General features: G+C 34.7%; 2 long non-coding RNA genes across 5 annotated transcripts in view; both read left to right on the forward strand.

The window, feature by feature from the left end:
• Nucleotides 1-6,893: 6,893 nt before the first annotated feature.
• LOC147832186 (uncharacterized) overlaps nt 6,894-23,766 on the forward strand; it is an 86,650-nt gene continuing 69,777 nt past the window's right edge. Inside the window, exon 1 of the long non-coding RNA XR_015518340.1 lies at nt 6,894-7,079. This is a non-coding gene — a long non-coding RNA (uncharacterized LOC147832186). The remainder of the gene's footprint in view (nt 7,080-23,766) is intronic.
• On the forward strand, nt 18,566-23,277 carry LOC147839124 (uncharacterized). 4 transcript variants are annotated; one of them, XR_015518287.1, is made up of 9 exons: nt 19,273-19,561; nt 19,893-19,952; nt 20,671-20,822; nt 21,238-21,293; nt 22,108-22,292; nt 22,377-22,484; nt 22,562-22,618; nt 22,710-22,878; nt 22,972-23,277. It is a non-coding gene; the product is annotated as an uncharacterized LOC147839124 (long non-coding RNA). The 4 variants fall into 4 exon arrangements; XR_015518286.1 differs by having other exon boundaries at nt 18,566-19,952; XR_015518285.1 differs by having other exon boundaries at nt 19,273-19,952; nt 22,559-22,618.

Genomic DNA, 23,766 nt, shown 5'->3' on the forward strand with positions numbered 1-23,766 from the left:
TTAAGACCCCAGTTAATGTGAGGCTTATGAAGAATTAACCAAGGATGACCTAAAACCACTGGTGTGTTAGAACAGTCTGTTAAAAAAAATGAAATGTGTTCAACATGATTTCCAGACGTGATCAGCTTTATGGGTTTAGTGGAGTGAGTGATAGTGGGAAGGGAAAGTCCGCTGAGTGCGCGTACTGCAATGGGTTGTGACAGTGCAATAACCGGAAGTTTAAAACTGAAAGCGAAACCAGAGTCAATGAAGTTTCCCTCCGCCCCGGAATCGACGAGCGCCTGTGTGTCTTGAGTTCCGGAACCCCATGATAAGGAGACGGGCAGTATAGTGGCAGACGTAGAGGATTTGTCCAAATTAATTTCACCCATCAGTAACCTCTTACCTACTGATGGGTGTTGACTTTTACGGGACAGGAAGCCACCCGATGCCCCGCCCCACCGCAGTAGAGACAGAGTCCCTCCGTTCTTCGCCGGCGCTTCTCCTCTACGGACAAGCGGGATCTGCCCAATTGCATGGGTTCCGGGTCAACGCTCCCAAGTTCCGGTGCCATCGGCGAGACCGGCGAGTCAGGGACAGGATCCGGAAACCTGTTTTGCCGCATGCGACTCTCACGGCGAAGCAGTCTGGAGTCCACCCGGATGGCCAAATCCACTAGCTCGTCGAGGGTCTTGGGAAGATCTAGGGAGTAGATCTCGTCCTGAAGACGATCCGAAAGGCCATGAAGGAACATGTCCCATTGAGCCTCCGCGTTCCAGCCGGATTCAGCAGCCAAAGTGCGGAACTCAATGGAATAGTCCGCCACGCTCCGATTCCCCTGGCGGAGCTCAGCGAGGACTCGAGCGGCCTCTCTCCCAGAGGCGGCCCGATCAAAGACCTTTTTTAGTTCCTTTGAGAACAGGTCGAACGAAGAACAACAGGGTAATTTCTTCTCCCATGCTGTGGTTCCCCATTGAGCCGCCCTTCCTGAAAGGAGAGTGATGACGAACGCCACCTTGGCCTGCTCTGAGGAAAACAAAGATGGCTGCAGGGAGAAGTACAGGGAGCATTTGGCTAAGAAGGACCGGCATAAGTGAGGCTCCCCAGCATAGCAGGTCGGCGGAGGAAGGCGAGGCTCAACTGAGCGACCAACGCCCAAGTTAGCACTGGCAGTCACTGGCGCAGGTATCACCTCCGGAGCTGGTGCAGGCTCCCCTTGTGTTGTTCCGGAAATCAGCTGTTGGACCTGAGTAGTGAGTAACGACACCTGACCAACCAAGGCCTGGATAGCCTGTGCAGTCGTGGCTAAAGCCTCGTCCTGGCGATCGATCCTGGCGTTGCTAGCAGTGAGGAACTCCGATATCTGAGAAGTACTCGCTGGATCCATGGTAAAGGTCAGTTCGTTTTGTCACGTTCAAAATAAATGTTCGGGTGGATCCAATAGCGAGTGAACAAAGTAATTTATTAAACACAGTCAAACTCAAAAAAGGCAGGTGTAACAAAAGAGTGAGGTGCTAAGGCTAGGGGAACAGGACAGGAATCGAACAGGAAATCAGGCTCTAGCAGAAGCTCCTCACGGTCCTGAGCACAGAGAGACACACATGAGCACACGTAACGAACTGACAATGAACATTAAACACGTAGCACTTAAATAGTCACGATGATGTAATTCAGCTGGCGAAAAATCAATCCAGCGGAGTGACGTAAGGCCACGTGACCAAAACAACACACGTGGGCCACAAAAGCAAAACAAACCCACATGATCACACAGACATTCCGGAAGAGCGCACAAACCTGCAACCGTGACAGCAACAGCAGAATGAACCGCCAACTATTCTAGCAAATGTTTTATGCAGCGGGTGCACTTCCAGCCAAAACCCAGTACTCTATAATTTGGAATATTACTGGTAAAACTATGATACCATATTTTTACCCTGACATGTGATAAGTAGAAAGTGCTAAGAAGCAGCTTTTTTTTTAAATGCATATTATTTTGTAACATTACAGTATGTTTTCACTAAAATGTTTTAATGATGTTTTTGATATATTTATTACATCCATGCTGAAAAAATAAAATAAAATATTATTGATTGCACTATTGCATTATTGATTTTTGTGATATATTTTAAAAGACATTTAATTTGATCCTTGTGTTTGAACATCAATCCCTGACAGTAACAGTAAAAGAAAAATTATTTTTAATATCAACTCAAAAACATTCTGTCTAGGGATGCACCGATCGATCGGCCGGAGACTGTTATCGGCCTATAATCACATTTAGTGACTCTGATCTGGCTGATCTCATGAACTGATCACAAGTATTTGTGTTAGTTGGAGATGAGCAAAATATTTGAATGTTCTTGCATGATTTAGGCCTTTTTACATATAAGAAGTTCTATGTTTTTGACAATATTGCATGTTTACTTTATTTATTACAATAAACAGCCGATTTCCTTTTAGTCAAGAAGTAATGGATTTATAGGTTCTTCTTATGCATGAAATATGTACTCCAATTTTTTTCTTGATTCAGACATGATGTTTCAAAATTTCTTTGCTGGTTATTTTTCTGACCAATTAATGTTTTTTTTTTTCTTCTTTTTTTTCTGTGATATCTATAAACTGTAAAGCTGCTTCAGGCCATGACATGTTCACACCTGAATGGTTATAAGTAAGCCAAGACAAAATCTGTGGATTCATGTGGAATGATTTTGGGAGTATCACTCTAAACTTAATGTATGAAATCAAAAATAACACCTTTTTAACTTTTATTTAATGTTTACAATGCAAATGCAATTAGATCCACTTATTTGATAAACAAAGCAAGTCTCTCATGTAATACATCTACAAAAAGACTCTTTATTGTAAATAAATCATATGACCATTTTACTATAAGTCAATAATATTACTTTAAAATTATTGATATATAAAATTATAAATAAATATAACATTATTTCAGAACTGAATAAATATAATTACACTCATTTACACAAGTAAGTAAATAGACTAGAATGGGCAGATTTCGTGTGGGTCTAGTGATAAGAGACGTGTCATAATTTATACTCTTAGGTAAGGAGAGATCTCCACTTAAGTATCATACTTAGAGGGAAAATATATTTTATGCATTACAAAGCTTAAAGCATCAGAATCGATATTCTGTATTGGCCGATCACCATGACAAGGAATCGGTACTCTGTATCGGCTGCAAAAATCCTGATTGAAGCATCCCTGATTTTGTCATTTTTATTTATTTTGCACACTCATCTACTTATCTTTCACCATTCGTACATGTATCAGATTAAACTGAATCTACAAGAAATATTAAAAACAAATGAAAACCCAATGAACATAAAGTATCATGAATGAAAAAGAACACATTTCAGACATCTCCAAAAATAACTCATTGGATGAACTCAATATAATAGGGCAGGAATACTATCCAATTACTTTGTTTGGCACCCACAAAAAAAAAAAAAAATTAAAAAAAAAAAATTTTACACAATTAAATGCAATTGAGTTTTTCCAACATGATTTTATCTAATTAAGTTTCGATACATTTGTATTTTTAATTAACTCACACTCAAAGCTCTAATAATATCATGTTTGTTTAAGATGTGTCATTCATTTCAAAGTATCTTAGTTTTATTTAAATTGATCCTCATGTTTCATCAGTAACATAGTTGATTGAGACTGATCTCAGAATCCATTTTTGGACAGTTACTGCTTACTGCTCACTGTGCAAAGCAACAATCTGCATTTTTGCTAATTAAGCTGCCAAAACCCAAAGTATGGGTGCTTCAGCAAAAATGATATTCTCAAAGCTCAAAGCTTTACATAAAAATCTTCTAAATTTTTAAACTAAAGTGAAGATTAAACTCTGACAAGTCTTACTATTAACCTTAAACCTAAAATGACTTTTATTTTCAACATCCCCCTTTCTTAATTCAATTCCATGCAAAAAAAAAGCATGCTGGGAACAACAAACCCTAACCAGGTAGTTAGACCAACACAATTACTTTATGTTGTCCCAACACATAATGGTTCGGTTAACCTAGTGGTTTACAAATTTAAGTGAACTGAACATAAATCAAATAAATTGGTCAAAGAAATGACAAGAATTGTCATTGTTTCAGCTCATTTTTAACAGGTAGTTTAAACAAGCAGCAGTAATCATTTTTTGAGTGTACATTAAACTTCTCACTTAAAAAGCTGTGAACTTGTATCTACTATGTATTTACTTCATCAGATAAATAACAAAAACAATCAAGTGTTCATAAATCGTCCTTTAATTTTGATCTCCACTGAAATAATGGCAAACACCTTGTAGAATGAGAGTTTTCAGACTCATTCTGCTCTGTAATTTTGCATCAATACCATGACACTTGCAACAAATATATATAAATGATGCTGCAAAATCCAGTTGACACACTATTTACCATCACACCGCCCAGCTTTCATCTAGTTCATTACCCTAACCTGGAATCACACTGATATTCTGCAGCACTGAATTGATGTGTGGTCACAGGTGTGTGACTCCCTCGTATTTTAAAACCTGAACTGTACGTTTTTTTTTTTTTATATAAAAACCTTTTCTCGCATGCATGTGTCCTCTGATGAAAGGTCTTGTTTACATAAATATAAGCTTTTAACCTGTCCTCTTTGTGCCCTTCTCTTTAGAGGAGTTAAAGGGAAGTGCACAGATCGTCACAAAATACTAGCAAATAGAAAAACACACACACACTTTTAGGGTTGATAGGAAACAGCAGTTCACTCATGCATGAGAGAAGCAAGCAAATGGCTTTTCCCGATGCACTACATGCGTCTATTCGCTATAACAGTTCATTATTTAATATTGCTCTTGGCTGCAGTGTCTAACTGATTCTTCCCTGCATGCGTTGCCATCTTTAAGTCACATTTAATTATATGCTGCTTTAGAAAATACAGATTGTCTAAAAGTAGCTTCACTGCATAGTACAGGAAAATAGCAGTAAAGGTCTTCTTTAGTAATAAAAGAGGATATTTTTTTCAGTTTTGATGCACTTCTGCAATGACAATAGTGACATTTAGTTTATTTAGTTGATTCAATTTAGTCCATTAAAAGTGAATATTGTAAGGTTGTTTTAGATATAAAGCTAATGAAGTAGTGCCGAATGCAATCATCTACAACTAACTACTACATGCAATTGAAGTCAGAATTGTTAGCCCCCCTTTGGATTTTTTTTTTCTATTTAAAATATTTCCCAAATGATGTTTAACAGCACAAACAAATTATTATATTATATATATATTTTTCTTAATTCTTTTTAATTATTTTTAATTCTTTCCTAATTGTTTTATTTCAGCTAGAATAAAAGCAGTTTTTAAGGTCAAAATTATTAGCCCCTTTAAGCTATATATTTTTAATAGTCTACCAGTATTATACTGTACAATCATTTGTCTAAATACCCTAGCCTGCCTAGTTAACCTAATTAACCTAGTTAAGCCTTTAAATGTCACTTTAAGCTGTATACAATTGTCTTAAAAAATATCTAGTAAAATATTATTTACTCTCATCACGGCAAAGATAAAATAATAATTTTTAGAAATTAGTTATTAAAACTATTATGTCTAGAAACGTGTCGAAAAAAAATCTTCTCTCTGTTAAACAAAAATTGGGGAAAAAATGACTCTGACTTCTCAACTGTAGATTGGGTTAGCAAACCAACATCAGGGAAAAATTGTTATAAGGAAAAAGAAGGAGAAACAAGGCTGAGAAACCACAATTTAACAATGTGAAATTATATTATTTAGAAAGTTAGATGCATATGTAGTGTGAATTCATTTAATCTGGGACACTTTTTGCAGTTTTGACTTCAACTCTAATTTAATGTCCATCTAACCAGTCAGAACAACATATTAGACTTATTTAAAATCCTTAAGATGTTTTCTACATAAGAACAATATATTGTTAATATATTATACCCAGAAAAGCCATGCCACATCTATTAGTATTTTTGTGGCAAAAAAAAAAAAAAGTCAAATAAAATTTTGCCTGAATTTGATCATCTGGGACAGGTCACTTTGTAATCTAGGACATGTGTGTTTGGGCTGAAAAAGCATATATCTGCTATATTTATGCATGCCAAACACAATTTTACCATGTTTAGGTCATTTTAAACTATATGAAACGGTCTTAGGAATAAACATTTAAAATTATTAACATCATGATCAAGACATCTGTTGGTTTTGTTAAATAATATAGCATAATAGCCCACAATGATTACACACCTTGTTGTTGTTGTTATTATTTATGTATTTATTTATTTATTTATTTATTTATTTATTTATTTATTTATTTATTTATTTATTTATTTAATCTTTTTTACATTTGTAATATGCTTTTATGGATTTTATATATAAAACAAGAGCCCATCTCAGAGCTTTTGAAGTAAAATAAACATTAATAAATAAAACTTGAAATGGAAAAAAAAATAAAATTAAGTTTAAAATAAAAACTCTAACAAGGTAATTAAAATAATATTGAAAATAAAATTGTGTCAAAAAATAAAGCTCTAACAAAAACAGACAAATAAATAAATAAATAAATAAATAAATAAATAAATAAATAAATAAATAAATAAATAAATAAATAAATAAATAAATAAAGTTGATCTACTTTACAATTGTGATTCCAAAATAATTCTGCAAAAGCTGGGAATTAGGCTTTTAAAAGCATCTTATTGAACCAGTTTGCATAATTTAAAAAAGTTACAATGTTACGATATATCACTTCACAATGTCACAGTTCCAGTCAGTCACCATCTCTGTCACTAGCCTTCCTTAGGAACTCCATTACCCATCATTCCCCTGTATCTACAATTTTAACCTTTTCCCAAACAGCACACCTGTTAAAGATGAACTCATTAACCTCACCATCCACTCCCTTGCTGTCTGCAGTCATGTCTGGTTTCTCTATGTGTCCTGCTTTTCCCAATAGACCCTTTTCACATTTTCATGTTTCTTAGCAGCAGAAGTCATAGTTTTTAAAGCGCAGTCAGCAACGGCACCACAGGAGGGGTCCCAGGGGTCCCAGCCACCTAGGTCACTGTCTCTCTTCAGCTCTGGTAAGCACCTTGTTCCACAATATGATTTTAGCTGCTAGAACTCAGCACCATGTGCCCTTCTGCTGCTTCAATACATATAAAATTGCCTCTAAGTGCTTTATGTGGGTGTTATCGTTGGGTATGATCATACAAATATTTTGGTTATAGCAAAGTAGAGGTCTGCATTCCTATAATTAAACAATAGACATCCCATTCGTGATGTCTTTTCAGAAAAGCAGATCTGTTATTTTGAGCCTGCATGTGCGCTGTACACCCTAATTGAACAACATTTAATATTTAATTTTTTCTATAATTAAAATATTATATTTAAGAAGTCTCTTTTAAAGTATATTATTAAAAAATAATAAAATGTAGACAGGCAGTTTGGCGTAGTGTTATGCTTCTGATTTAGTATTTTAACAAGTAGATCATTTATATGAATATTAGCCTGGCTTTTGACTGTGATTTCCCTGTCGCTTAGAGGTTAGCACTGTCGCCTCATAGAAAGAAGGTCGCTGGTTTGAGTCCCGGCTGTGCCAGTTGACATTTCTTTGTGGAGTTTGCATGTTCTCCCCCTGTTGGGTGCTTCGGTTTCCCCCACAATTCAAAGAGATGCAGTACAGGTGAATTGAGCACAGAAAAGCACAAGAAAAATTAATAAATAATGTGTTTTTTCTTATTTTCTGCTCTAATGCACGCATTATATTTCACACACATTAAAAACGTGACTGAAATCAAAATTAAAACACACAAAGGAACCTGAAACTGGACAATTAATTGTTTAAACAGTTTTAAAAAAATGTAGTGACAATTTGAAGGAGAATATTTTGTTAGTTGTTTTAATAAAAGAAGGAAAAAAAACTGAACTGAAACTAATTTAATATAAACTTGTGGGAGTTAATTTATGCACAGTCCTGTAGTAATTTTAGTTTTATTGTAATTTTAGTTTAGTGTTCGAGTTATTTTGTGCCTTTGGTTCTGGTTTGTGTGTTGGTAAGCAATTTTTATTCAGTACTATCCTAAACGTTAACGTTAACGTTAAAAAAAAAAAAAAAAAAAAAAAATATATATATATATATATATATATATATATATATATATATATATATATATATATATATATATATATATATATATATACTACTGTACTACAGTTAAAAATAAATAAATAAATAAAAAAGTTGAAAATGTACATTAGGGCACTAGTGCAGTTTGGTAATCAGAAATAACAGATTCCTCAGCTTAGATGGACTGAGGTGATTCTCCTGTATGTCATTTTTACCTGTCCTGTACCAGTACACACACGATATTCGGAGCGCTGTGGCCGCCTTCTTTTTTTTACATAAACGTATGACCCTCTGATGTGATATGGTTTTAGTCTGGCCTCTAATGTGATTAGGTGTTTTCTGCAAGTCCAGCCCTTACTTGTTAGTGATGATTCAAGAGGGGTGTGGATGCAGACTTGGTGCAGAAGCAATCTGAGCTGCATGTAATGCTTTTTAATGGGCCCCAGCGCTAATCCTACCCCTCACAGTGATGTCACTAGCTTCTTTGACTGCATTGTGTCTGACATTGCATCGCTGAGAGTTGCAATATCATCTTGCATTATAAAGGCTAATTTCAGATACTATTGGATGATTCAGCTTAGCACTATGAAGAATTTGCTCTTATTTCAATGCAGAAGTGGATGCATGGTTATTGACAAAGTAGAATAATATAATAAAAAAATCAGTTTGCAACATCAAGCAGTGCAACAAGATATGTCTAAACTTGAATGGAAGTGAATGAAACTTTCATTAATGAATGACACTTCACTAGAGTCTGCCCATTTTTTTTACTCTTATCTGGCATCCTTACTTGACTTCCCACCTGCCTGTCTGTCTGTCCATGTCTCACCTGGAAAAGAGACAAATATATTATTGCTCTGAAAAAATAATCCAACTGCTCTTTCAGGTTGAAGCTTAATCTTAGTTTTAGTTCACCCCTGGCTTCCTTTTTTCTGTTTCTTGCGAAAATATCAGAGACTTACAGTTATATTTCCCCCAGGTTTGTTATTGCGTGTGTGTTTTCTGAACTTTGTTTATATCCTTCAGTTGTAATAAATCTAGGTTAAGTTATCTTACCTGTTATTTCTCCTGGTCTGTTCCCTGACACACGGCTTGTGTGAGTGCAGTACTGTATTTCTGGGAATAGAAATGTAAAATAACATCTATTATGAATGGCAAATTAGAATATTACTAAAAGAATTTTCTTATATCTAAATAAAAAATAAGTAAATAAATAAAATAAATGATTAATAAATAAATAAGCAAATGGTTTAGCTAAATAAAAAACAAATAAGCAAATAAATTAAATAATTAAAAAAGTAACAAATAAATAAATAAGCAAATAAATAAATTAATGAAATAAATAAGCAAATAAATAAAATAAAACAAAGCATTATGTAGTTGCATCATTTTCTGCTTAAAGGAATACTCCTGCTCCATTTTATTTCCTAAATTTACTCATGAATAGAACTGTTTAACAATAAATAAAAAAAAAGGAGTGTTCCTTTAATCGGGACTTTTCACACTATAGAAAAATTGTCAACTCGCAAGTGTATGGCAAAAATAAAGTAAGCCTGAGCAACTCAAATTCCATAAATATTAATTTAATTTTTTTATTAATTTTGTGGCAGAAACAAGCTTCTATAACAGTCCATGCTACCATCATGATCCCTAAAAAACGCTACAGTTCCACCCATATTGTCAGTGTGTGACTTGTGTCAGTGGGGATCACCTTAAGTTGAATAGTTGTGAATCCGTCCGGGTGCTTGTGGCCAAGCGGAGCTGCTGGGGTTTTGTCCTGCAGGAGAACCGCAGGATCCCAAGAGCACGGTTCTAACCCCGCAGCTCTGTCTCGCATGCATTAAACATCAGCTGCCACTCAAACTTTAACTGCAGGTTCACAGTGTAATTGCTTCCTATTTTAGTGAGGCCGATGCCAACTGCATAGCAATGAGACAACAGCTGCACACGGATACACACACACTCAAGCATACACAAACAGTCACATGTTCACCAAGGCACTTTCTTGTGCTCTTGCTTTCCCTCATGCATACATGCGCGCTTACAATTAGTGCGAGCTTTCATTAACATTGATTAATGTAATGCATCTGCTGCTCATGGTGACAAGATCTCACTGGCAGGACCGTAAGCCGTGAATACTTGATTCCAATCCGGACCTGTTCTATCAGGCAGTCAGGTGTTTATTGTGGAGATTTGAAGTGGTTATCATAGTTGGATGCTGATCTGGGATCAGAGAAGCTGCCTCTTCCATGCTTAAGCTAACTGATGATGGATCTGATTTAGGATCAGACTTAAGGGATTTGAGACTCATAGTAAACAGAGAGCGCTCATCCAAGCGAGATTCTGTCTCATGGGTTTGATTATCTCAATATTACTGAGAAAGACTGAAGAGAGCTTCACTTAAAGACTGGAAAATGTATAGGAAGGTTTGTAGATACATTGGCACTGGTGTGCCTCAGTGGTAGCAATGATAATTCACTCATGCAATATACTGTAATCCATAAAGTGTTGATATTATGCTGTTTTAATGGATTATGTTTTTGTTTTGGAGGCTCCTACTTTAGGTTTATGTATCCAAAATCTTTAAACACTACACTTTTTTTCATAATATACAATTCACCTAAACTAATTTGTGTTTATCCAATCAGGTTAAAACAACTATATGTACAATGTAGGGAATTAAGCTCGTAAGATTATACATATAAATGAAGAGTAACACATTTTTATTTAGTTATGAATATTTGGATTGACTTTATTGTTAATAGTAGCCAAACTCAAATGACACTAAATTGAACTCCTAGTCTGTTGGAGCCTACAATTTATTTGTCCATTAATTCAAAGATCGGGTAATTTTTTGCTTTAACTTGTTCTGTGTGTAAAAATGAGCAATCCATGTTTAATACCTTCAATATTGGTAATAAAAAGGTGTAGACAACACATATCTTTACAACAGGCATGTACTACACTGTAAACAAATCCTGGTTGCCTTAAATGTTTAAGTTGAATCAAATTAATCCTACGAGTTCATTGAACTTATATTATGTTAAACTGACTTAAAACAGATTGGTGAACTTATAAAATTAAGTTAAAACATGATTAAGATAGAACAAAGAAGACATGGCCGAGAAGGCCCAATGAAGCCAGAAAGGCAAAAGAAGAGTGAGAGCGTTACGTTTCAACATCAATAACCTCAAACCAATCATCAAAGAAAACTGAATCACCCTGTTTTAAGAAAGGACATGATAAACTAGCATATCTGATAACTAAATCTTCGTCTACGGGCCTGAATTGTTGCTGATTTGAGATTGTAAGAAGAGTTTGTAAAGCAAAACTAAGGTTAAAACTATGTTTTATGAGTGTATACTGTAGACCAGATGTGTGAGTCTCAAAGTGTACCTAATTTTGAATTAAATCAAACAGTAACACGTTTGCATTTCTGCACCTATAAATTGATACATGAAAGATTGTTCATGTAATTTTACTTAATGTTTAAGCTATATGTAGATATATGTAGATTTCAGCCCACTGATTGGATATTTCCCCACATAGACTGTTTGGTGTGATCATGCATTCACAATGGTATTACCTATTATAGGGGTGGTCAAATGTATATTATATATTATTTTAATTATTAATATTATGATTTAATAAAAGAGCGTCACGTTGGCTCAGTGTTTAGCACTGTCACCTCACAGCAAGAAGGTCACTAGTTCGAGTACCGGCTAGGCCAGTTGGCATTTCTGTGTGGAGTTTGCAAGTTCTCCCCATGTTTACGTGGGTTTCCTCTAGATGCTCTGGTTTCCCCCACAGTGCAAGGGTGAATTAGGTAAGCTTGGTGCCTGTAGTGTGTGTGAATGCGTGAATGTGTATAAGGGTGTTTCCCAAAGATGGGTGGCAGCTGGATTAGCATCTGCTGCATAAAACATATGCTGGATAAGGTGGTGGTTCATTCCGCTGTGGTGACGCCTGATTAATAAAGGGGCTAATCTTAAAAGAAAAATGAATGAATTAATGAAAATTGGCCATAGTGTTTATGTGTAAATGAGTCTGTATGGATGTTTCCCAGTGCTGGGTTGCAGCTGGAATGGCATTCACTGTGCAAAACATATGCTGGATAAGTTGGCGGTTTATTCTGCTTTGGTGACCCCTGATGAATAAACGGACTAAGCTGAAGGAAAATGAATGAATGAATGATTTAAGATAAAGAGCATACTTTTTCTTGCTGATTTAAAGGACTGACCCCTCCAACACCCCCTCCCCACCCACCCACAGACATCTTGTTTTAATGCCATTCAAAATGAGGTTGTATCCTATAAAGATAATGAATTTAATCTTGAAGTCAATGATGAATGGTTTCCTCTGAGAAAGGAAATGCAAAATTTCCCAAATGCATAGAAATTCTCAGTCATACTCTGACATGTGTGTTTGTCTCCAGCGTGAGTGAAAGCACAGAAGTGCGTTTAAGCGAGAGACTGGAAAACTGTAACTGACCCGATTTTTGAGTGCGTTTCCTTGCAAGTGTGTGTAAGCAAGAGATACAGGGTGGCAGTAAAAAGAGACGGAATTATCAGCATTAATTTGTGACTGAAGTCTGCTTTATCAGTCCGGTCCGCATTGCCTCTTTATCAGCTGCTAGCCGATCCTGCAGCTTTCCGATGAAGTGAGTGGATTAATGCGGGATTTCAGTGTGGCGGGAAAACAGGGGCTCTGCAATCTGCGCCGGTCCCTCAGCGCAGACATGTAAGACACGACATACACAAACATACAAACACACATTGATGGTGCGTCACATGAACACACATGCGGAGCGCGACAGGGAATGCTGTAACCAACAGCAGTGAGTGGAGAGAAAGAGAGAGAGTCTTGTCACACTTTTGGTTCTCTTGCCCATGGGATTGTTTGTCGCTCTCGCTCGCTCTCTGAGGAAGATGTTATGCATTTTGACAGGATTATAAAAATAAATAATGAACTGGAGGTTTGTTAGAAAAAGCGGCACCGTCTCAGAGGCCCTGGTATATGTGTGAAGTATTTATGTGTGTCTGAGTCCTACAGTTTTTACAGATTGGCACTACTAAATCTGGTTTTGCGAAATGCATGATTGTGGCTGGTGATTGTGTTTGGGGTCAGATATACGGCAGGGATCAGATATACGGCAGGGGTCAGATCATTTTTGGCATCTGTTTTCTCAATAAATTTATACTACATCTGGGAATAATTTTTTAAAATATATTATTTTATTTTATATATATATTTTTTATATATATATATATATGTTTATATACATTTTCTTTTTGGCTCAGTCCCTTTATTAATCTTGGGTTGCCACAGCGGAATGAACCGCCAACTTAGCATATCTAGCATATGTTTTACGCAGCATATACCCTCCACACAGAAATGCCAATTGACCCAGCTGAGGCTAGAACCAGTGAACTTCTTGCTGTGAGGTGATAATGCTACCCACTGCGCCACCGCGTCGCCCTTAATATATATAACACTTAACATAAAGTACACAAAAAAATAATAATAAATAACAACAATAATGATGTACTTTAAAAATAATAATAATCCATCTAATAACTACATTTATTATATAACTGTAAAAAAATGAAAATTTTATAATGATTTGTGGAACATATATATATGTGTGTGTGTGTGTGTGTGTGTGTGTGTGTGTGTGTGTGTGTGTGTATATATTTATGTGTGTGTGTGTATATATATATATATATATATATATTTGTGTGTGTGTGTGTGTGTGTGTGTGTGTGTGTGTAAAAGAGTGTAACAGAGTGTAACAGTAATGTAAGTAACTAATTCCCCAAAATAACTAATAATTTACAATGTGCATATTTGAAACTACAGAGAACTTCCACAATCGTAGTAACAAGGGAACAATATGCAATATTTGGAGGCAATAATCTAGAAATAGAGTATATGCAGGGCACCTATTTTGAAATTATAAGGTACTTGCATGATACACAGACCATAAAATTATGATTTATTTGTTAATAATTCATTGTACCAATTATTCTTATATGATTCCAGTTTGCAATATCCATAAACATTCTATTTTGGTATCATATAATGTCATCAGAAGGCAGACACGATAAACACACACACACACACACAAAAAATAAATAAATAAAAAAAGGAAGATACAGTATATAACTATCAAAACATCATCATGTTTTAGTTTTTACAGCTTACTACTCTCTAAAAACTCGACAGTAGTTCAAAATCCTAGTTAAAAATCCAACTAGAGTGCTATTCTGCTATTTATTTATCTAAAACAGCTTTTCAGCGTAAACGGTTTGCAGTCTGAAATGAGTGTGCTTAACCAAGGTGGCTAGCTCGTCTGTGTTTTATGTGTTTAACTGTAGCCCTCTGTTTTTATATTAGCAGGACTCATACCCTGCTATTCCAAACAATAAAAACCAGGCTCTCACAGAACAATTGTGGGGGAAATATGTGCTGAATCTGCTGTTGTAAAGTTAGAGTAATTTGAGGGGCAGACTTCTCCAAGAAAGGGAATATTGTAGGCCATTCACTTGCACAAAAAAGACAGTTCTTTCTCTCTCTTTCTCAGTCCATTTACTCCTGACTATTTCCTCTCTTCTTCTGCACAATGGAAACAACGAAGAGCTCTTGGAAAATTTGCCAACCAAATTTGTGAGGCCTTCAGCGAAGAGCCAGACAACAAATATAATGCATCCGGACGCCAGTTCACAAACATTCTGTTGGAAAACTCACATATTGAGTTACGGCGCAAAACAAAAGAGGGAAAGAGAGAGAAGGAAAAAGAAAAATCCAGACCAAAAAACCTGGTGAATGAGAGATTTGTTTGTTTTTTTGTAAAAACAACAGCAAAAAGAAATGACTATTAGAACACTGGTGTATTTCTTCTTACAGTGTTTTATATTTTTACTTTATTATGTCTTATTTAGTTAAGGCTGTATATGCGTAGCTTATCATCTTTACAATGGTAATGGTGTTGAAAACCTACTGTGAAAATTTCCTTGCTCTGTTAAACATCATTTGGGAAATATTTAAAAAAGAACAAAAAATTCAAGGGGGGGGGGGGGGCTAATATTTCTGACTTCAACTGTATGTATGTATTTATATGTGTGTGTGTGTGTGTGTGTGTGTGTGTGTGTGTGTGTGTGTGTGTGTGTGTGTGTGTGTATGTATGTGTGTGTGTATATATATATATATATTTTTTCTTTTTTTTCTGGGCAAAGATTAATATTAAAATAAAAGTTTGTTTTAACATGCATATACACAGTACACACACTTAAATTATGTCAAAACAAACTTACAGTATATATAATATTTTTTATTTACTTTACTTAAAATATCTGACAAAAGTCACAATATCACAGAATATAATTATTTTTCAACTGCACCATGACTTTATATTTAATACTGTACATTGTTACATGTACTGTAAGTCAGCCCTTACTGTCCCAATTAAATAATTACAAATCAAGGCATGATCATATTTTATTTTGGGAAAATGTGTGTAATCTAGAGGCCTTTGCCTTTCATTTAAGCCACTTCTGATACCAAATGATCAACTAGAATCAAGTTATTTTTGGTTGTTCTTAAAACTTGGGTAGGCGACAAGATTTGTCAGGTAGTGTATATACTAGTATATTAACTTAGTTATATTTTAAAGATTTTAATATTTACTTAACTATAATAACTAAATAGTCTTGTTTTGAATAAATATTTTATATTATTAATGCGTTCAGAAATATTGTGGAGCTGCTACACATTGTACACATTGTGTACACATTACACACAATCCAATCCTTCTATTAAAACAGAGGAGCGAGTTTTCCTTCAGTGGCTCCGTCCCTTTAGAGAGTCTCACGTCTGTGGAAGAAGCTCATCAAGTTTTTGAACAGCAGGCTCCCAGTCAGACAGTCATGCTTTGCTCCCCTCTGAGAATAGCATGATAAGATTTTAATTGTTTTCCTCGCTAGTGTAATGCCAAGATTTATTAATGGCAAATTAATAGACATGTTCACAAACAACTGATCAAAGATAGCACAGCATTGGATGCCTTTGTGCTTGGGTTACACAGAGATAACTCTATCTGTCAGGGGGTCTGTACAAGTTAAGATAATACTGAAGTGAATGTACTTTATGGTCTCCTTCTTACAGTGAAATCACACAGTTAAGTACCAAGCAATTTAAAGCCAAAAGCACACTTTTGTGGACCTGTCAATTTTGAGATTTTTGGCTTTTCCTTTTTTCTGTCTAATGGATAGAAAGCATCCAAAAAGCACTTGCAAGTGTTCTTTTTATCAAATTTTGTCAATTTGTGTTCATCTCAATTGCAAAGTGCATTTTAATTTAGGCCATTAAATGTAAAGGTTTAGCATCAGATGTAAAGTATTTTAAAAGATGTTTGTAATTTTACAGTTTTTAATGTAATACTTTGTAAAACTATTAAGCATTCAGTTATTTCCTGCATTGAAAATGACTTTAATTTTAACTAGGGATGTCCAGATCCGATCACATGATCGGAAATCAGGGCCGATCACGCAGTTTCAGACTCAATTGGATATTTGGATTGGAGGTAATTGACCCTTCGCTAGGTCCCGCCCTCCTTAGTTACTGTTGCTACGCCTGTCAAGCTTTCGTGTCTGACATGTCTATAATAATGTGTATGCACAGGTCATTTTTGGCAAACAGGTGAGATGTTCAAGCAAGCCAGACAAAAAAAGGACTGCAGTATGCATTACAGGAGTATATTCACGACATAATAGGCAACCGATTAGAAAATAACTTAATGAAAATTGAAGCTATAGGTTAGCTTAGCCACCTCATACTCTGACCATTCAACAGCTTAGTTCATGCACAGCAGGAGAGGTGACATTTAAAAATAATTGAATAATAACACATTAAACCGTGATTTCTCTATTTTAAGCCAAAAAGCCTGATAGATAATTTGTTGTGCAATGAAATATAGCATTACTAACCGACGAGGAAACATGCATGGACAGTGCTTCTACATAGAAAGAACAGCCAGAAAGGAGAAATTGATAGATTTGTTTAGCAACATTTACCCATTTCAATGTACAGTACCTATAACGGTCAGCATGTTTGTGTGCTCTTTATACAGTTTATATTCTAATTTGTAGTTAAATGGAATAAATAAACTGAAATGAAAATCAAAGTGTAAACAGCAGAAGCAGACAAATATATTTTCCCTAACATCAAATATTAATCTGACCAACACAAAATATAAAAGCAGACACTAACCCGCTATAATGTTGTCAACAATGACTACATTTTCAAAAGACAGATGAAAACATTAGTGAACTGTAGCTCTGACATGCACATGAGGCTTATTTACTTTATTTACTAAATTATCTAAATTACTGAAAAACAGCTGCGGATGAAGTATATTGATCATAAATGCTCAGATTGTGATCACATCTCGGTTTTGTTCTGTTGATATGTAATTTCAGATATTCGTAGCTTAAAACTGATGGAAATATGATTGCTATTTGAATGACTACTATGGTAAGGGCTTAAACAGAGCAGTGCTCATAATATCGAGCAAAAAAAAAAAAAAAAAGAAAAAAGACCACTGGGAAGCATAACCTGCTTTGTATTTTTGTAGGAAACACAGTTTAGATATTTTTAGGGTAAGAGGTGTGTGAGTTATGACCGTCCTGACTGTATCAGGAATATCGAAACAAAACCTACTTAACTCTGCTCCATTTTTTTTTTCAGGGGGAAAATTCCTAGCTTGGCTTTTATTTTAGGTAATATGGTTAAAATTAGGGATGTCCCAATCAGGTTTTTTTTTTTTTAATTAACTGTATTTTAACATTCAACAGCTCTGTTAAAAAAACAGGCAATTCTATATAGATATGTGTATAGACATTTTATACAGCTGAAGTCATTATTAGTAGCCCCGCTTTGATATACACTCTCAGAAAAAAAGGTACAAAATTGTACCTTTTAGGGTACAAATGGCCCGTCACTGGGGTGGTACCCTTAAGGGTACAAATTTGTACCTCTATTTAAAGATACAAAATTGTACCTTCTACATTTGTACCCTTTAAGGGACAATTTTGTACCCCCACCGAAGGTACAAAAATGTACCTTTTTATATTATATAGCATTTTCAGGGTACTGACCCAGGCATTTTGATCCTTTGGTGACTGCATGCACAAATAAATAAATACAATATTTCGGTTCGCAGATGTCCATTTTTATTTATTAATGTAGAAATATTTCATTACAACTCACAACTGAATGTGTCAAGAAATAAAATTACACAGTAAATATAAAGCAGCCATGTAAAACAGTAAAAAGAACTATTTAGAAAACAAATAAAAATTGTTCACTCACTGTACAGTATATAATCTACCCTTAATACAAAGACCACAAGAATACTGTTTAAGATTTATAAACACATTACACAGGCTACATCAAGTACTGCACTTTATAAAGTCCAAAGTATTTGTCTTTAGTCAGAATACTCGGTCATAATAAATAATTTGTCATCAACATTTTCTCTGAATTTCAGAATGAAGGCAATGTTTCTCTATAAATTGCTTCAACAGTGCAGAAAACCAAATACATCAGTAGCCTCTTCCTCAACACCAGTAGATTACTCCTCATCATCCTCAAGTGGAGTTGTAATTTGTTGTAACACAATATGTGTTTATGCTTTTGATAAACATGACATGTAAAGCACTCATATCTGGAAAATGTTCTTTGATAGTCATTAGGACCACAAGTTATTTAAAAATTTGCTTTATGCATGAATGATAGCAGTGTGCTGGATTAACTTGTTGATTGTGATTATCCCAAGAGCATGTAGAGAAACAAAAAACAAGGTTGATCACTTTGGTAACTGGAGTAGATCCAGGCTTGTCACCGTCCACCGTTCATTCAAAACATTCCACTGCAGAAACATCAAGGTGTTCTTCTAGTAAGATGGATATGTCAAAAATGTATATTCATCCACATCATTAGCCCGGCCAATCGCAATCCCATCAACTCTGAAGACTGCCGTGACTCGTCTTGTTAACCAACACATTCTCACTCCCAACTCGTCATATACTGACGCTTGGTCAGGAACCCTCGGCGTAAGTTGTTGACGCACAGGGTACCCCTTTAGCGTCACATTTAGACGAGCAGGGATTCCCTATAGAATCTGTACCTGAGCCTGAAGCGTCATAGGGAGACGCTGGAGGCTCGTATAATTACCAATAGATGTCAACGCACTTTTTAAAACCTGATTTACGCCTATTATCACAGTTTTCTTCTTTTAAAAATATGTAATTTTTATTTTGTTCATGAAAAGCGTCTGTAAACTGGGTCGAAACTACTGTATGAATAAATTTCGGTCCACGTGACATCCCTTCACGGTGAGTTTAACGCCGCTCTGCTATTGGTCAAACTGCATCAACGGTGAGTTCTCAGATGAGTTCAACTGTTAACATTAAATAGTATGTTAATGCTGCATAATCTATTTTTATTGGAGATTAGTTGGTGTTTATAAATATTTTATCATTAACTTTATATTTAATGAGTGAAAATATATTCGGTTGTCCAGTTTAGGTTAACTATAAAACTATACTACTAATAAAACTTTGATTCATTCATATTATTTATTATTTTTTTACTTAAAAAATATTACATTTCAAGTACTAAGTTTAAAAATGTTTTTGGCTGATCTTTTTTCATTTTAAATTATTCATTGAAGTTGGGGTCATTGTATGTGGCGATCTATTTTTTACAGTCTATGCTCGCTATCCCAAGGTTCATTGCGATCCCAAGGTTCACTGCGGTTTTTCACAAGGTAAGTAAAAAGTAAACTAATAAAGACGATTTGTTGATAAAGCATGTACTGTAAACTAGCGACGATATCTAATTACATCAAGTTCATTTATTAAAAACATATTTTTCTCAAATATAACGTTGGTCATGCATAGCTCAGAACAATATATACATTTTAAGATGAGGAACAGTGCTACCACATTGTTGTTTTCCACAATAGAATTCGTGCAAAATCTATATATGATATGCAATATGCAACTCTAATAATACAAATGTATTCGTAATTGTTTCAATATTAAAGAACATCAAGTGTTTCCAAAGGTTAATTGTAAAAACAATTATTTTCCATGCCTTTAAAGGAAAAAAGGCAGAAATTTTGCCCGTCTGAGCACATTTTTAATTTTATTTTATTTTTATTTTAATCTACCACACACACACACATATGTATGTATGTATATATATATATATATATATATATATATATATATATATATATATATATATATATATATATATATATATATACAGGTGTAAATTATAAGGTGTTCACTGTTCAGATATGAATATTTTTTCTTTGCTCTTTTCAGGTTCTTTAGATTTCTTTAAAAATCCAATTTTGTTTTCTAATAAGCATAAAGTAAAGCCACTTTACCCATGTCTATATGTTAAATTGAACTTGTCTTTCTCTCTATCTCTGTTAACACATTTGTATTTGTTTGATTAATTCTTGTGTCTTTCAGCCTGTTTCTGCCTATCACCATGAGTGATTCCTTGATACTCATATTTATCATCAAGATCTCAATTATAAGCTCAAGTCTTGATGTCAACTTGATGATCTGCAGGAAGCACCACCATGTATAGAGGGCCAAGACCACTCTGGAATCAGTTAAGGGTTAGTGAAGTTTTTCATTCCATGTATATGAAATGTCTACATTGTTTAGGCATATATGATTGTATGAGATAAAATGCAATTATTCTTTCACTTCTATTGTAATAACAGAAAGAAACACATTAGTTTTACTATTACTATTGTTTATGAAAAACATTATAAACTACAGTATAAGCTCACAAAATATTGTGGCCTAACTGTTTAAAACTATTTGTTCTGGGTGTTGATAGTGGCCAACCATTTTTTTTCTTTTTCAGAAAGTATTTTGTTTTGTCTGATTTTATGACACCATATAGGCCATCAACTGTCCACATTGGGGTTTAGGAAATTAAACTACTAATGCTGCTTGTCTACTAGTCTTAGGATAAGTTAGAATTGTTATAAATGTTAATTTCTTTGTTGTTTTTATCTGGTACAGCTCATAGGAACTCCAATCTTCCCAACTGTGAGAGGGCCTTGCTCCAGTGACTGTTGGTGTGTACTTTAATGTTTCCATTAGTCCCTGTATCTGTAGATCTAGGTGACAGTGGCAGTAAAAGTGACAGTAACAGTAACAGTGACAGTAACAGTAAAATATAATAAACAGTAACAGTGACAGTAAAAATTTGTTTTTATTTAAACTAAGGCATACTGATGGCCTTTTTTATCTCAGATTTGGTCATGCAAGTATAAATATATCCTAAAATATTTTTATATTCTTTCCATTGGTGGAAAAGAGTTTGGTATAATTATTTTTAATAGACTGCCAAGTTCTCAGCAGACATTTTTCTGAGATATTCTTGAGTGGGAGTCTGTGCAATACAAGGTGGATAGTATTTGCAAGGAAGAGCCCTTCATCTGTCTTGCTTCCACACTAGATATACTGCCAATTTAAATAGATGTGAACCATAAGTATAACCATTTCATGAATGCACAAGGTACTTTAAACTGTATGTGTTGAAACTAAATTAACAAGAAAACAGCTCTTTGATGCTCACCTAGTAAAATTAGATTAGAAGATAATATTTTGAAGGTTTGTTTACAGCTAAGGATTAAGGATTGACAGGAAGATTTGTGGACTACATCAACTAATGACACTACCTCCAAAGAGTTGCAAAAAGCTGTCCAAAGTTTCAGCACCATCTTTAAGCCCATGATTTTAGTGTGTTTCATGCCTAAGCACATGAGTTTAAATCTGAGATAGATGAACTATATGATTATCTTAATCTGATCTACAGGTAAATGCCAAAACGTATTGGTTTACTTATTTGCTTGTTTGTTTGTTTGTTTTTTTGTATATGTTAACCAGGTGAAATGGAGTGAGGCATACCAGGATATGCCTGGTTTTACTCTTGGGAAGGAGGTTGAACAGTGCAATATTTCTTCTATAGGATTGCAGTGACCAGACATGCTACTGTAACTCTCATGGTCATGTGCTGGAATTAGCAGATATTCAACAATTTGGTCATCTTGCTGACCTATTGATATCAGAAGGTAACGATATCCAGTAGAATTTGTTTTAGATGTTCAGTAACCTATTTAAATAGTATTGTGATTTTTGATTGCTTATCACTGTAGACCGCAACAGCTCTGCAAAGCAAGTTGGAAAACAGAATCCATGGAACTGGCAGTGACCGGAAACCAGTTGGAAGACTTTGGTCTGTGTAGTAGAGGACTGGGCAGAGGGTGAGGAAATTCTTATTAATATTACATGTAGTTATGAAAAATTGTAAGTGTTACTATTATTGTCATTTTTTCAGTAGCAGAAGCAAAGACAACAAAAAACAGAAGTGATATGGATGTCTTCGTCATATGGCATGGTATGTACACTAGACTTCTGTCAGTGTTGATTCTTTAAAAGTTGACGTATAATCCTTGTTATACAACTTTCTTTTTATAAATATATTTCAGACTCTGCTGACCCAGCAACAAAGAGGAGGGTGTTCAACATCATCCTGCTAATCAGGATTCTTCAGGAGAAGCAGAGGATTCTTGTGGCAGAGATGGCCAACCACTATAAATACCTTTCAACTCATCCTGGTTCCTTCAAAGAACTTTCCTGCTTGTTTGCTACTGAAAAGTATGTATTTGTATTATTTGGCACAGACATAAGCATAAGGTTACTCAGTCCAAAGGATATTAATATATTTTTATGTTGTTGTGTTCTTTTAAGATTCGACATGTGGCCTAAACGAAGAGGGGTTAAAAGGTCTAAGGATCATCATTCTCAGAAAGCAACAAAATAACTGAGAAATAAACAACAATACGATGGTGCAATCTAGAGACCTGCAAGGTACCTGCAAGTTTTGGCTGGAGCAGAGAACATACATTTTTTAAATAAAGCTCCAGCTGATGAGTTTGACATTGACTGTGGATTTTCTTTTACTGTAATCCAGAAGAGGATGACCTTAACCCTGAATCTAAAGCATGTAATAAAATCTGTAAAAATAAAATAAAATTTTCATCATCTATAACCAAATTGTTGTCTCTTTTTTTTTTAAATACATAGATATGTACAGTATGTATGCATTCCTCTGAAATCAATCAGTGTTGTAAATTAAGAGCATTATTGTATGCCTAACTGCTTACAACATATAACGATTTAAGGAACTCTATATTAAAATAAAATGATTACATTAAATGACATTAAGAGCTTTTAAAATATTAATTTTATGATACATTTTTATGATAAATTTAATTTTTGCATATACTTGGCCAAAAAATGTACATTATTATGGTCAACTGCTCAGATACCTCCAGTCAATATGTGGCTGAGTCAGGCAACCAGACTTCTACCTCTGAACAAATTAACCTATGATTTACATCAAAGATCTGATGGATCTATTTGGTCCTCATGGATTTTTCTAAAAAAAAAAAAAAAAATTAATCTCCTTTTATTTTTGTCTTTACTTTGAAACATTTGTATTCATTTGTTAGAATGTCTAACAAAAAACTACTGTACTTGTGA

The sequence above is a fragment of the Danio rerio genome, chromosome 20 (genome assembly GCF_052040795.2).
Source record: "Danio rerio strain M-AB ecotype USA chromosome 20, GRCz13ab, whole genome shotgun sequence".
NCBI lineage: Eukaryota > Metazoa > Chordata > Actinopteri > Cypriniformes > Danionidae > Danio > Danio rerio.